The sequence below is a fragment of the Palaemon carinicauda genome, chromosome 22 (assembly GCF_036898095.1).
Source record: "Palaemon carinicauda isolate YSFRI2023 chromosome 22, ASM3689809v2, whole genome shotgun sequence".
In the NCBI taxonomy this organism is placed as follows: domain Eukaryota; kingdom Metazoa; phylum Arthropoda; class Malacostraca; order Decapoda; family Palaemonidae; genus Palaemon; species Palaemon carinicauda.
The window spans coordinates 106,064,961-106,074,960 of record NC_090746.1 but is presented as its reverse complement, the minus strand read 5'-3'; positions in this window follow the sequence as shown (position 1 = coordinate 106,074,960).

Genomic DNA, 10,000 nt, shown 5'->3' with positions numbered 1-10,000 from the left:
CACAAGCTAAACTACAACCCTTATGCTATAAGCCCAAGGGCCCCAACAGGGAAAATAACCTAGTGAGGAAAGGAAACGAAGAAACGAATAAACTACATGAGAATCAAAATGAAATATTCTAAGAAAAGTAATACATTAAATTAGATCATTCATATATAAACTATAAAACCTAGAAAAACAAGAGGAAGATACATAAGATAAAACAGCCTGCCAAGGGCACCCTCAAGCAAGAGAACTCTACTCCAGAAAGTGGAAGACCATGGTAGAGAGGCTATGGCATAAATAATAAAGAATGTGTCATGAAGGATTTTTTTTCTCTTCAAAGAAATAAGATTGTGAAAATTCTAACAACTCAATATAGATTATCTTGTTATATTCTATGCTCTGTATAGGGCCCTACGGGATGAAAATTCTCATTCTAAAAAGCTAGAATAATAGAAAAAAAAAGACTTCATCTTCAGAGGAGAGTATTAAGAAATGAAGTTATAAGGGGAAAATTCAGAGTTTTTTTTTATGATAATAATTATTTATCGTTATTAGCATTATCAATATTACTAGGGTTGTGGTGGCCGATGTGGTAACGTCCCTGACTGGTAAACGCCTGACTAGGGTTCGAGTCCTGCTCAAACTCATTAGCTCCTTTGGTTGCTGTAACCTCACCATCCTTATGAGCTAAGGATGGGGGTACGGGGGACCTTAGAGGTCTATCTGACGAGTCATCAGCAGCCATTGCCTGGCCTCCCTGCTGCTAGCTTGGGTGGGAGATGTGGGCTTGGGCGCTGATCATATGTATATATGGTCAGTCTCGAGGGCATTGTCCTGCTTGCTAGGGCAATGTCACTGCCCCTTGCCTCTGTCATTCATGAGTGGCTTATAAAACCTTTAAAAGTGAAGATTTCTTATCAAATAAGCATATTAAAAATAAAAAACTCTTCGTCTTTTTTTTATGACGTCTTTCAAAGTTTATATATGAAAGATTCATTTATAATGTGGCTACTGTTCTTAAAATATTTTATTTTAGCTGTTCATTACTTCTCTTATAGTTTATTTATTTCCTTGTTTCCTTTCCTCACTAGGCTATTTTCCTTTGGAACCCTAGGGCGTATAGCATCATACTTTTCCAACAAGGATTATAGTTTACCAAGTAATAATAATAAGATAATTCAAAATTACAAATAGTAATTAAAACACTTTTTTGCTGAAAACAGTTATTTAGGTTTAAATTCGGTTACGTTTTTCTATATAAAATGTTTCAAACATTTTATATTTAATAATAATAATAATAATAATAATAATAATAATAATAATAATAATAATAATAATAATAATAATATTAATAATAATAATAATAATAATATACTAAAAAATTTAAATTTTTTTTTTTTCATTCTTTACCGGCCCTTTCTTCTAGACATATTCTTTAAAGGTTCACGCGAATAAAATATTCTGCATTTTCCAGGAGCCTCAACCCTCCCCTTAATGAGCCCGAGTTACAGCAGAAGAAAAGGATTTCCCTGAAGGATGATACTCGACACGGCGGAGAACAAATTTACTACATTGGGCTTCTTTTTAACCAAGATTTCATTAGACACAATATTGAAAACAAGATTGACGCAGACGGGAAATTTCATTTTTGCATCTTAAGGATTTATATACATATATATAAATATATATATATATATATATATATATATATATATATATATATATAAATTATATATATATATATATATGTTGATATATATACAATAAATATATATATACACACACACACACACACATATATATATATATATATATATAAATATATATATATATATATATATAAAATATGTATATATATATATATATATATATATATATATACATACATATATATTTATATATATATACATTTGTATATACATATATACATATATATATATATATATATATATATATATGTGTGTATATATATATATACATATGTATTTATATGTATATACATTTATATATATATATATATATACACATATATATACTATATATATATATATATATATATATATATATATATTTATATATATACATTTATATATATACACATATATATACATATATTTATATATAAACACATTTATATATATATGTATATATATACATTTATATATATATGAATGTTTTTTTCTTCAAAAAGGCCCATATAAGAGAAAAAGGAAATAGAAATAAATCAATATATTTCGACTAAGACATATTGACCCTCTTCAAGGTGTACAGTAAAAAAGAAAATCAATGTACACCTTGAAGAGGGCCAATGTGTATTGGCCGAATGACATTGATTCCTTTATATTTCCGTTGTGTCTTTTGTGAGCCTTTTTAAAGAAACATGTTGAACTGTTCGTTTACAGTTAGAAGTAAGACTATATATATATATATATATATATATATATATATATATATATATAAATATATATATATATATATATATATATATATATAAATATATATATATATAATATATGCGTGTGTGTGTGTGTGTGTGAAATCTGGAGTGTAAATAGATCAGGTAATGTTTCGTTTCCAGATAATTTGAAATTCCTTTTAATCTGCTTGAAAACAAAATTAACAAATAAAAAAAATTTCCGTCTTGTATCTTAAAAAGGAAAATATGAAAACGAATATTAATAGATTAGGTAGTGCTTCAGATCAAAGAAATTTGAAATTCCTTTTAATATGCTGTTTTTAAAGATATGAATATGTAATATTTATAATTTTCCATTTCATTTGAAACTCCTCTTCCCACTGAATAGTTTTGCCTCTTATCAAAATATGATGTGTCTGGAAGTCACGGTAGGCGAAAGTTAAAGGAAACTGTTAATTTTCAAAGCTTTTCTTTTTTAGGTGAAAGAATAAAATTTAGGTCAAGGAATATTATCATTATTATCATTGTAACTTGCTAAGCTACAACCCTAGATGGAAAAGCAAGATGCAATGAGCCCAAGGGCTCCAACAGGAAAAATTACTGAGTAAGGAGAGGAAACAAGGGTAAATACAATATTTCAAGACCCGTAACAAAATTTAAATAAATATTTTCCATACACACTATATAAACTTTAACAAAATAAGAGGAAGATAAAGAAGATAGAATAGCGTGCCCGAGTGTACTCTCAAGCAAGAAAACATAAATACATAAAAGGAATAAGACTTAGTCAAAATGCAATGAAGAAATTAGGAATTGTCATTTTGAGAAAATTTATGCCAAGTAATAAAATAAATATAGAAGGAATAAGAAGGGAGCAGAATTTTTAAGTTGAATCATATTCAATGAGATGATAAATGGTATATTCCATGATGTTCAGACAGCGAAAAATATAAAAAGAAAATGCTCCGGATTATCCAAGGAAGTACCTCATTCGATCGGCCTTAAAGGTCACTCATAAATGGCAGAGGCAAGGGACAGTCACATTGCCCTATCAAGCAGGACAACGGCGTACAGACTGACCATATAAACATATGATCAGCGCCCAAGCCCCCTTTCCATCCAAGCTAGGGCCAAGTAGGGCCAGGCAATGGCTGCTGATGAATCAGCAAATAGACCTCTATGCTCCCCCAAACCCCGCTCCCCTTATCTCACAGGGATGGCGAGGTTGCAGCAACCAAAGGAACTAACGAGTTTGAGAGGGACTCGAATCCCAGTCTGGGGTTCACCAGTCAGGGACGCTACCGCATCGGCCACCACAACCCTTAGCAAAATATCAAGATAAGATATAAAGTTTTCACATTTTTGCAGTGCCAATAATCCTCGATTTCACAATAATATTGACCTTTACCAATCCTCTCTGACCAACAATCCATTACCGAATTTAAATTTTCCCATTACCTGCATCATACAGCAGCGGTTTTAACTAGATATTTCAACCCAGTGAGGACCCCCCCCCCCTCTCTCTCTCTCTCTCTCTCTCTCTCTCTCTCTCTCTCTCTCTCTCCTAGCTGGAATTGAAAAGATACAACAGCATTCCTTGTGGCAATTTCTTTACATACAAAGTAGCAAATATTTGGCATAGACTTCTAGCGGATGTAGTGAACAGTAACACGGTAAACGAGTTCAAGAATAAGTTGGACAAGATCATAAGAATCTCTAAATGCTCAAAGTAAATTATTCTACCAAAGAGCAAGTGGAGTCTCCGCAGATGGATTAAAATGTCTTTGAAACATGCAAAATCCTTGTAACTCCTTGTAACTCTCTCTCTCTCTCTCTCTCTCTCTCTCTCTCTCTCTCTCTCTCTCTCTCTCTCTCTCTCTCTCTCTCTCTCTCATTATTTTGGCTTGATTGCAACGACCAAAATAAAGGATTGGGAGATAGAACCCACAACGCCTCGATATTTTTATATCTGTAATATAGATATTGCTTTAAAATTTGAAGTGAATAGTTTTGCAAAATGGTACGTCATTTTCAGGTTTCAATAATAGAAACAATAGAAATCTTAGCCAGGGGCAGTATTTGTGATACTAACTATCTTTTTAATAAAAGTCTTTTCAATATATGAATTTAGATATATTAAACAAATTTGAAGGTTAGTTTTTCGATGGCAAATATCTCCCCATTTGTAAAATACTCCGATCCGCATTATCACTAATTATATAATAAGTTCAATTTTGTTGATCTTCGCAATTACTGTATAGCATAGCTGACATTTTGAAACTGTTCTTGGACATGTTATCAACACTAAATCGTCTTAAAACCATTTGTTTAAATGGAGTCTCTAAGGAAAAAAACCTAGCTGCAAATGAAAGACGATATCAATAAAAATAACTAGCAAGTTGAATGTTTCCTTTTACCTCAAAAGTTTAATGATGATTTTGGATTGGAAATCTAAATTATTCAAGTAAATCAATCAAATGAATTACAGCATTTACCTATGTACAAAAGCAATCAGTTCTAAAAAAAAAAAGCTGTATATACATTCTTATGTATATATATATATATATATATATATATATATATATATATATATATATATATATATATATATATATATAAAACAGACATCTTTTTTGTATATAAGTCGCATTGTAAAGATAATGTCACACTTGAAATAACACCCCAAATGAAATATAAGTAAAACTTGATTTAAATATCCTGCTATATTCTTTAATGTTTCTCAGAGCCGAGCGGAACTCGTCAGAATTCTTTTTTTTTTCCCTAGTGAAAATTAGCCAAAGATAATGAATGAAAGGGAGGTGAAAAACTCGTTGAGATAGTATAGGAGTTGAAAAATGTAGTCAGACATGATTACTCGGTCATTATACCAATGAGAATCATTATCTGTTTTTGACAAAGCCTTAATTACTTCATCTCTTTTAAGGGAAGGAATTCCCTCTTCCTGCACCATGAAGCAGGAGAGAGAGAGAGAGAGAGAGAGAGAAAGAGAGAGAGAGAGAGAGAGAGAGAGAGAGAGAGAGAGAGAGAGAGAGAGTTGGAAGTAACTATTTCTATAGTGTATTTTACACCATGAAACAAAAGATTGATTGATTGATTGATGAATGGATGGATTGATTATGAGTTATCTGGCATCCTGACCCTGCAAGTTTCATTACTATACAATTAAAATTATGGCCAGGAAGCTGTTAAAAAAAATACACACACAAACAAACACACAAACAGGGGCGAAAACATAACCTCCTTCCAACTTCGTTGGCGGAAGTAATTATACATTCGTCTGCAGCGACAACATGAATACAATGTTGACATCAGATCGATATTTTCCTACCCGGAACGAAACTTAATAGCTTGGAGCTATTAGCTAATGGGCCAAGGCAATTACAGCATTTCCGTCGCCTTATTGAACTTGTTGAAAAGTATAACTTTTCCTCTCTTGCACTGGAATTATTTCACATTCAAATTCAAAATAATATTTACTCTACGTAGGTAGGTAGTAGGTTCGCCTGGGTACCAGCCACCCTTAGAGATACTACCGTTAGAGAGTTATGGGGTCCTTTAACTGGCCAGACAATACTACATTGGATGCTTGTCTCTGGTTACGGTTCACTTTCCCATTCCCCACATATACACCGAATGGTCTGGCCCATTCTTTACATATTCTCCTCTGGCCTCATACACTTGAAAACACTGAGATTACCAAACAATTCTTCTTCACGCAAGGGGTTAACTACTGCACTGTAATTGTTCAGTGGCCACTTTCCCCTTGGTAAGGGTAAAAGAGAATCTAGCTATGGTAAGCAGCTCTTCTAGGAGATGGACACTCCAAAATCAAACCATTGTTCTCTAGTCTTGGGTAGTGCCATAGCCTTTGTCCGAAACTTAATAGCTTGACGCCGTTCGTTATGTGCCAAGATAAATACAGCATTTCCGTCGCCTTATTGAACTTTTGCGTTTTGTACTGGAATCATCTCACATTTCAATTCAAAATAATATTTACACTACTGTTGTAAGAAAAATATATAACCCACAGCAAGTTCATTTTAAATTAATTTTTTGAAAAGAATATTGTTTCCATTTCTTAAATGAACAGATTTTTGTTCTTGAAAATTGCATTAGTATCGAGTGTAAATATTCGACTTGAAAACGATTTACAGTCAAAATGATATTTTTCCAAATATGATTATATGCAAACGAGGGTTTGATAATATATATATATATATATATATATATATATATATATATATATATATATATATATATATATATATAAATATATATATATTATATATATATATATATATCAGATAAACTTTCGAATAAATATACGAGTTATGATTGATGACTGGTAATTAAAAAAAAAAAAAGTTGCAATAATGGTACAAAACTGATATAGTGAGAGCATAAGGTTTTGTATCAAAAAGTTCTTCCCATTACATCTTGCGTCTTAACACCAAGGATGGAAGGCTTTAAAAATTAATCTTCAAATGTGTTTGATATACTTAGTTTTATTTCGAAATTGAACGCCAATATAATAAAAAAAAAATCTATATAATACCATATTATCTAAAGTTTTTGAGCGTCTTCTGGCAAAACGTCTTAATAGGTTTGCTGAAGGTAATCATCTACTCCCTAGTTTGCAATTTGGTTTTCGTAAAGGCCTTGGAGCATGTGATGCCCTTCTCACAATCTCCAATGTTGTACAGAAATCCCTTGATTGTGGTCGGGAAGTTCGTATGATTGGCCTTGATTTTAGTGCTGCCTTTGACCGTGTTAATCATGAGGCCCTTGTTTTCAAACTGAAACTGTTGGGAGTGGGTGGGTCGTTTCTTAGAATTATTATTAATATTTTAAGTAATAGATCTCAAAGAGTTGTTGTTGATGGGCACCATAGTGATTATAGGAATGTGATATCCGGTGTTCCACAGGGTAGAGTTTTTGGCCCATTACTTTTCATACTATATACACATGAAATGTGGTTTGGCCTAGAAAACAAGCTTGTTGCATATGCAGATGATGCTACTCTCTTTGCATCAATTCCATCCCCTGAATGTAGATCTAGGGTTGGTGAATCCCTTAATAGAGATTTAGCTAGAATTAGTGCATGGTGCAAATTATGGGGTATGAAGTTGAATCCTAACAAAACTCAAGTATGATTGTAAGTAGGTCAAGGACGGTGGCTCCTCAACATCCGGATCTCAGTATTGATAATATTTCTTTAAATATGCATGACTCTTTCAAAATTTTAGGTGTGATTCTCGACAGTAAATTTACTTTTGAGAAACATATAAGGTCTGTGTCTTCTTCAATTGCACAAAAAATTGGCTTATTGAGAAAGTCTTTCAAGATTTTCGGTGATCAATCTATTCTGAAGAAGTGTTTTAATTCTTTCATTCTACCTTGTTTTGAGTATTGTTCTCCTGTCTGGTCTTCAGCTGCTGATTCTCATCTTAATTTGTTGGACAGAAACTTACGGTCTATTAAATTTCTTATTCCTGATATAGATATTAATCTCTGGCACCGTCGTTCAATTAGTTCATTATGCATGTTGCATAAGATTTTTCACAACTCTGACCATCCTTTACATTCAGATCTCCCTGGACAATTCTATCCTGTTCGTAATACTAGGCAGGCAGTTGATTCTAATAGCCAGGCCTTCTCCATCATGAGGCTCAATACTACGCAGTACTCTAGAAGTTTTATTCCAGCTGTTACCAAGTTGTGGAATGATCTTCCTAATCGGGTGGTTGAATCAGTAGAACTTCAAAAGTTCAAAGTTGCAGCAAATGCTTTTTTGTTGACCAGGCGGACATGAGTCTGTTTATAGTTTATTTATGACATATTTGTTTTTGATGTTGTTAACAGTTTATATATGACATGTCTGTTTTGACGTTGTTACTTTTTTTAGAATGATTTATTGTTAATTTGTTCTCTTCATTTATTTATTTCCTTATTTCCTTTTCTCACTGGGCTATTTTTCCCTGTTGGAGCCCCTGGGCTTATAGCATCTTGCTTTTCCAACTAGGGTTGTAGCTTGGATAGTAATAATAATAATAATAATAATAATAATAATAATAATGACTGTTAGCCCTGCTTTCATTGTTGATGTCATTCAAATAAAATAAATAATCATTTATCAATTTATCCACTGTGAATTCCAAACCAGCATCGCATCCCAAATATAAAAGTCATCAATACACTGTGGTGTCAATCTCCCAAACCTTTAATTGGGCCTTGCAACGAAGCCAAAAATAAATAATGACTAAACCAGGGGTTAAGAGAAGTGGAGTTGATCCTCCCTCTAGGAGGACTCTCCAGCTAGAACCGCTGCCGGCTGGCGTACGTAACCAGGCAATTTAAATACGGTAATGGATTTCCTGCCAAAGAGCATGGGAAAAAAGATTAATTGTTGGAAGCATGTTTTTTTTTTTTTTTTTTTTGGAGTTACATTTTGGAAAGATGTTTTAATGTTGTTGTTATTTCTTTTATTGTTCTTTATCGTGAAAAGTAATTATCTTCCTTAGCTGTTACATTTTTGGAAGATCTGTTTTAATGATATTACTGTTCATAAAATATTTTATTTTAATTGCTCATTATGCCTTTCCTAACAGGGCTATTTTCCCTGTTGTAGCCCTTTGGCCTTATAGCATCCTGCTTTTCCAACTATGGTTGTAGCTTGGCAAATAATAATAATAATAATAATAATAATAATAATAATAATAATAATAATAATAATAATAATAATAATAATTATTAGTTATAGATTGTTGTATAAATAATACAACACTTGCATAAAAAACCTAACGGCTGCTGCATAATTTATTTGTTACTTTCGGTCTTGGGAGAAGTTAATTTATCTTCCGCCAAACTTCATTAGAATTTTAAACTCATTAGGGGAAAGTAAAGTCAAAAGCAATTAATATTTGATGGATCGTTCTTAATTACACATGCAAAATTTTTCCAAGATTTCCAATCTGGTATTTCAAAGAAAATATCATTACAATTATCTGCTCCATTGCTTAAAATCTTTCATAATTCCGAACAATGTAGTTGGAAATTTTCGGCACAAATTTTGAAACTATTTATATTAAAGGCCGGTTTTTTATGAGTATATATATATATATATATATATATATATATATATATATATATATATATATATAAAATATTATCATCTCCTACGATTATTGTCGCAAAGGGCCTTAGTTATATTTCACCAGTCGTTTCTATTTTGAGCTTTTAAATCAATACTTCTCCATTCATCAACTTACATATATGTTTATATAAGCATATATATATATATATATATATATATATATATATATATATATATATATATACATATATTTATATATATATATATATATTTATATATATATATATATATATATATATATATATATATATATAAGCATATATATATATATATATATATATATATATATATATATATATACATATATTTATATATATATATATAAGCATATATATATATATATATATATATTATATATATATAAATATATATATAAATATATATATACATATTATATATATATATTATATATGAACATATATCAC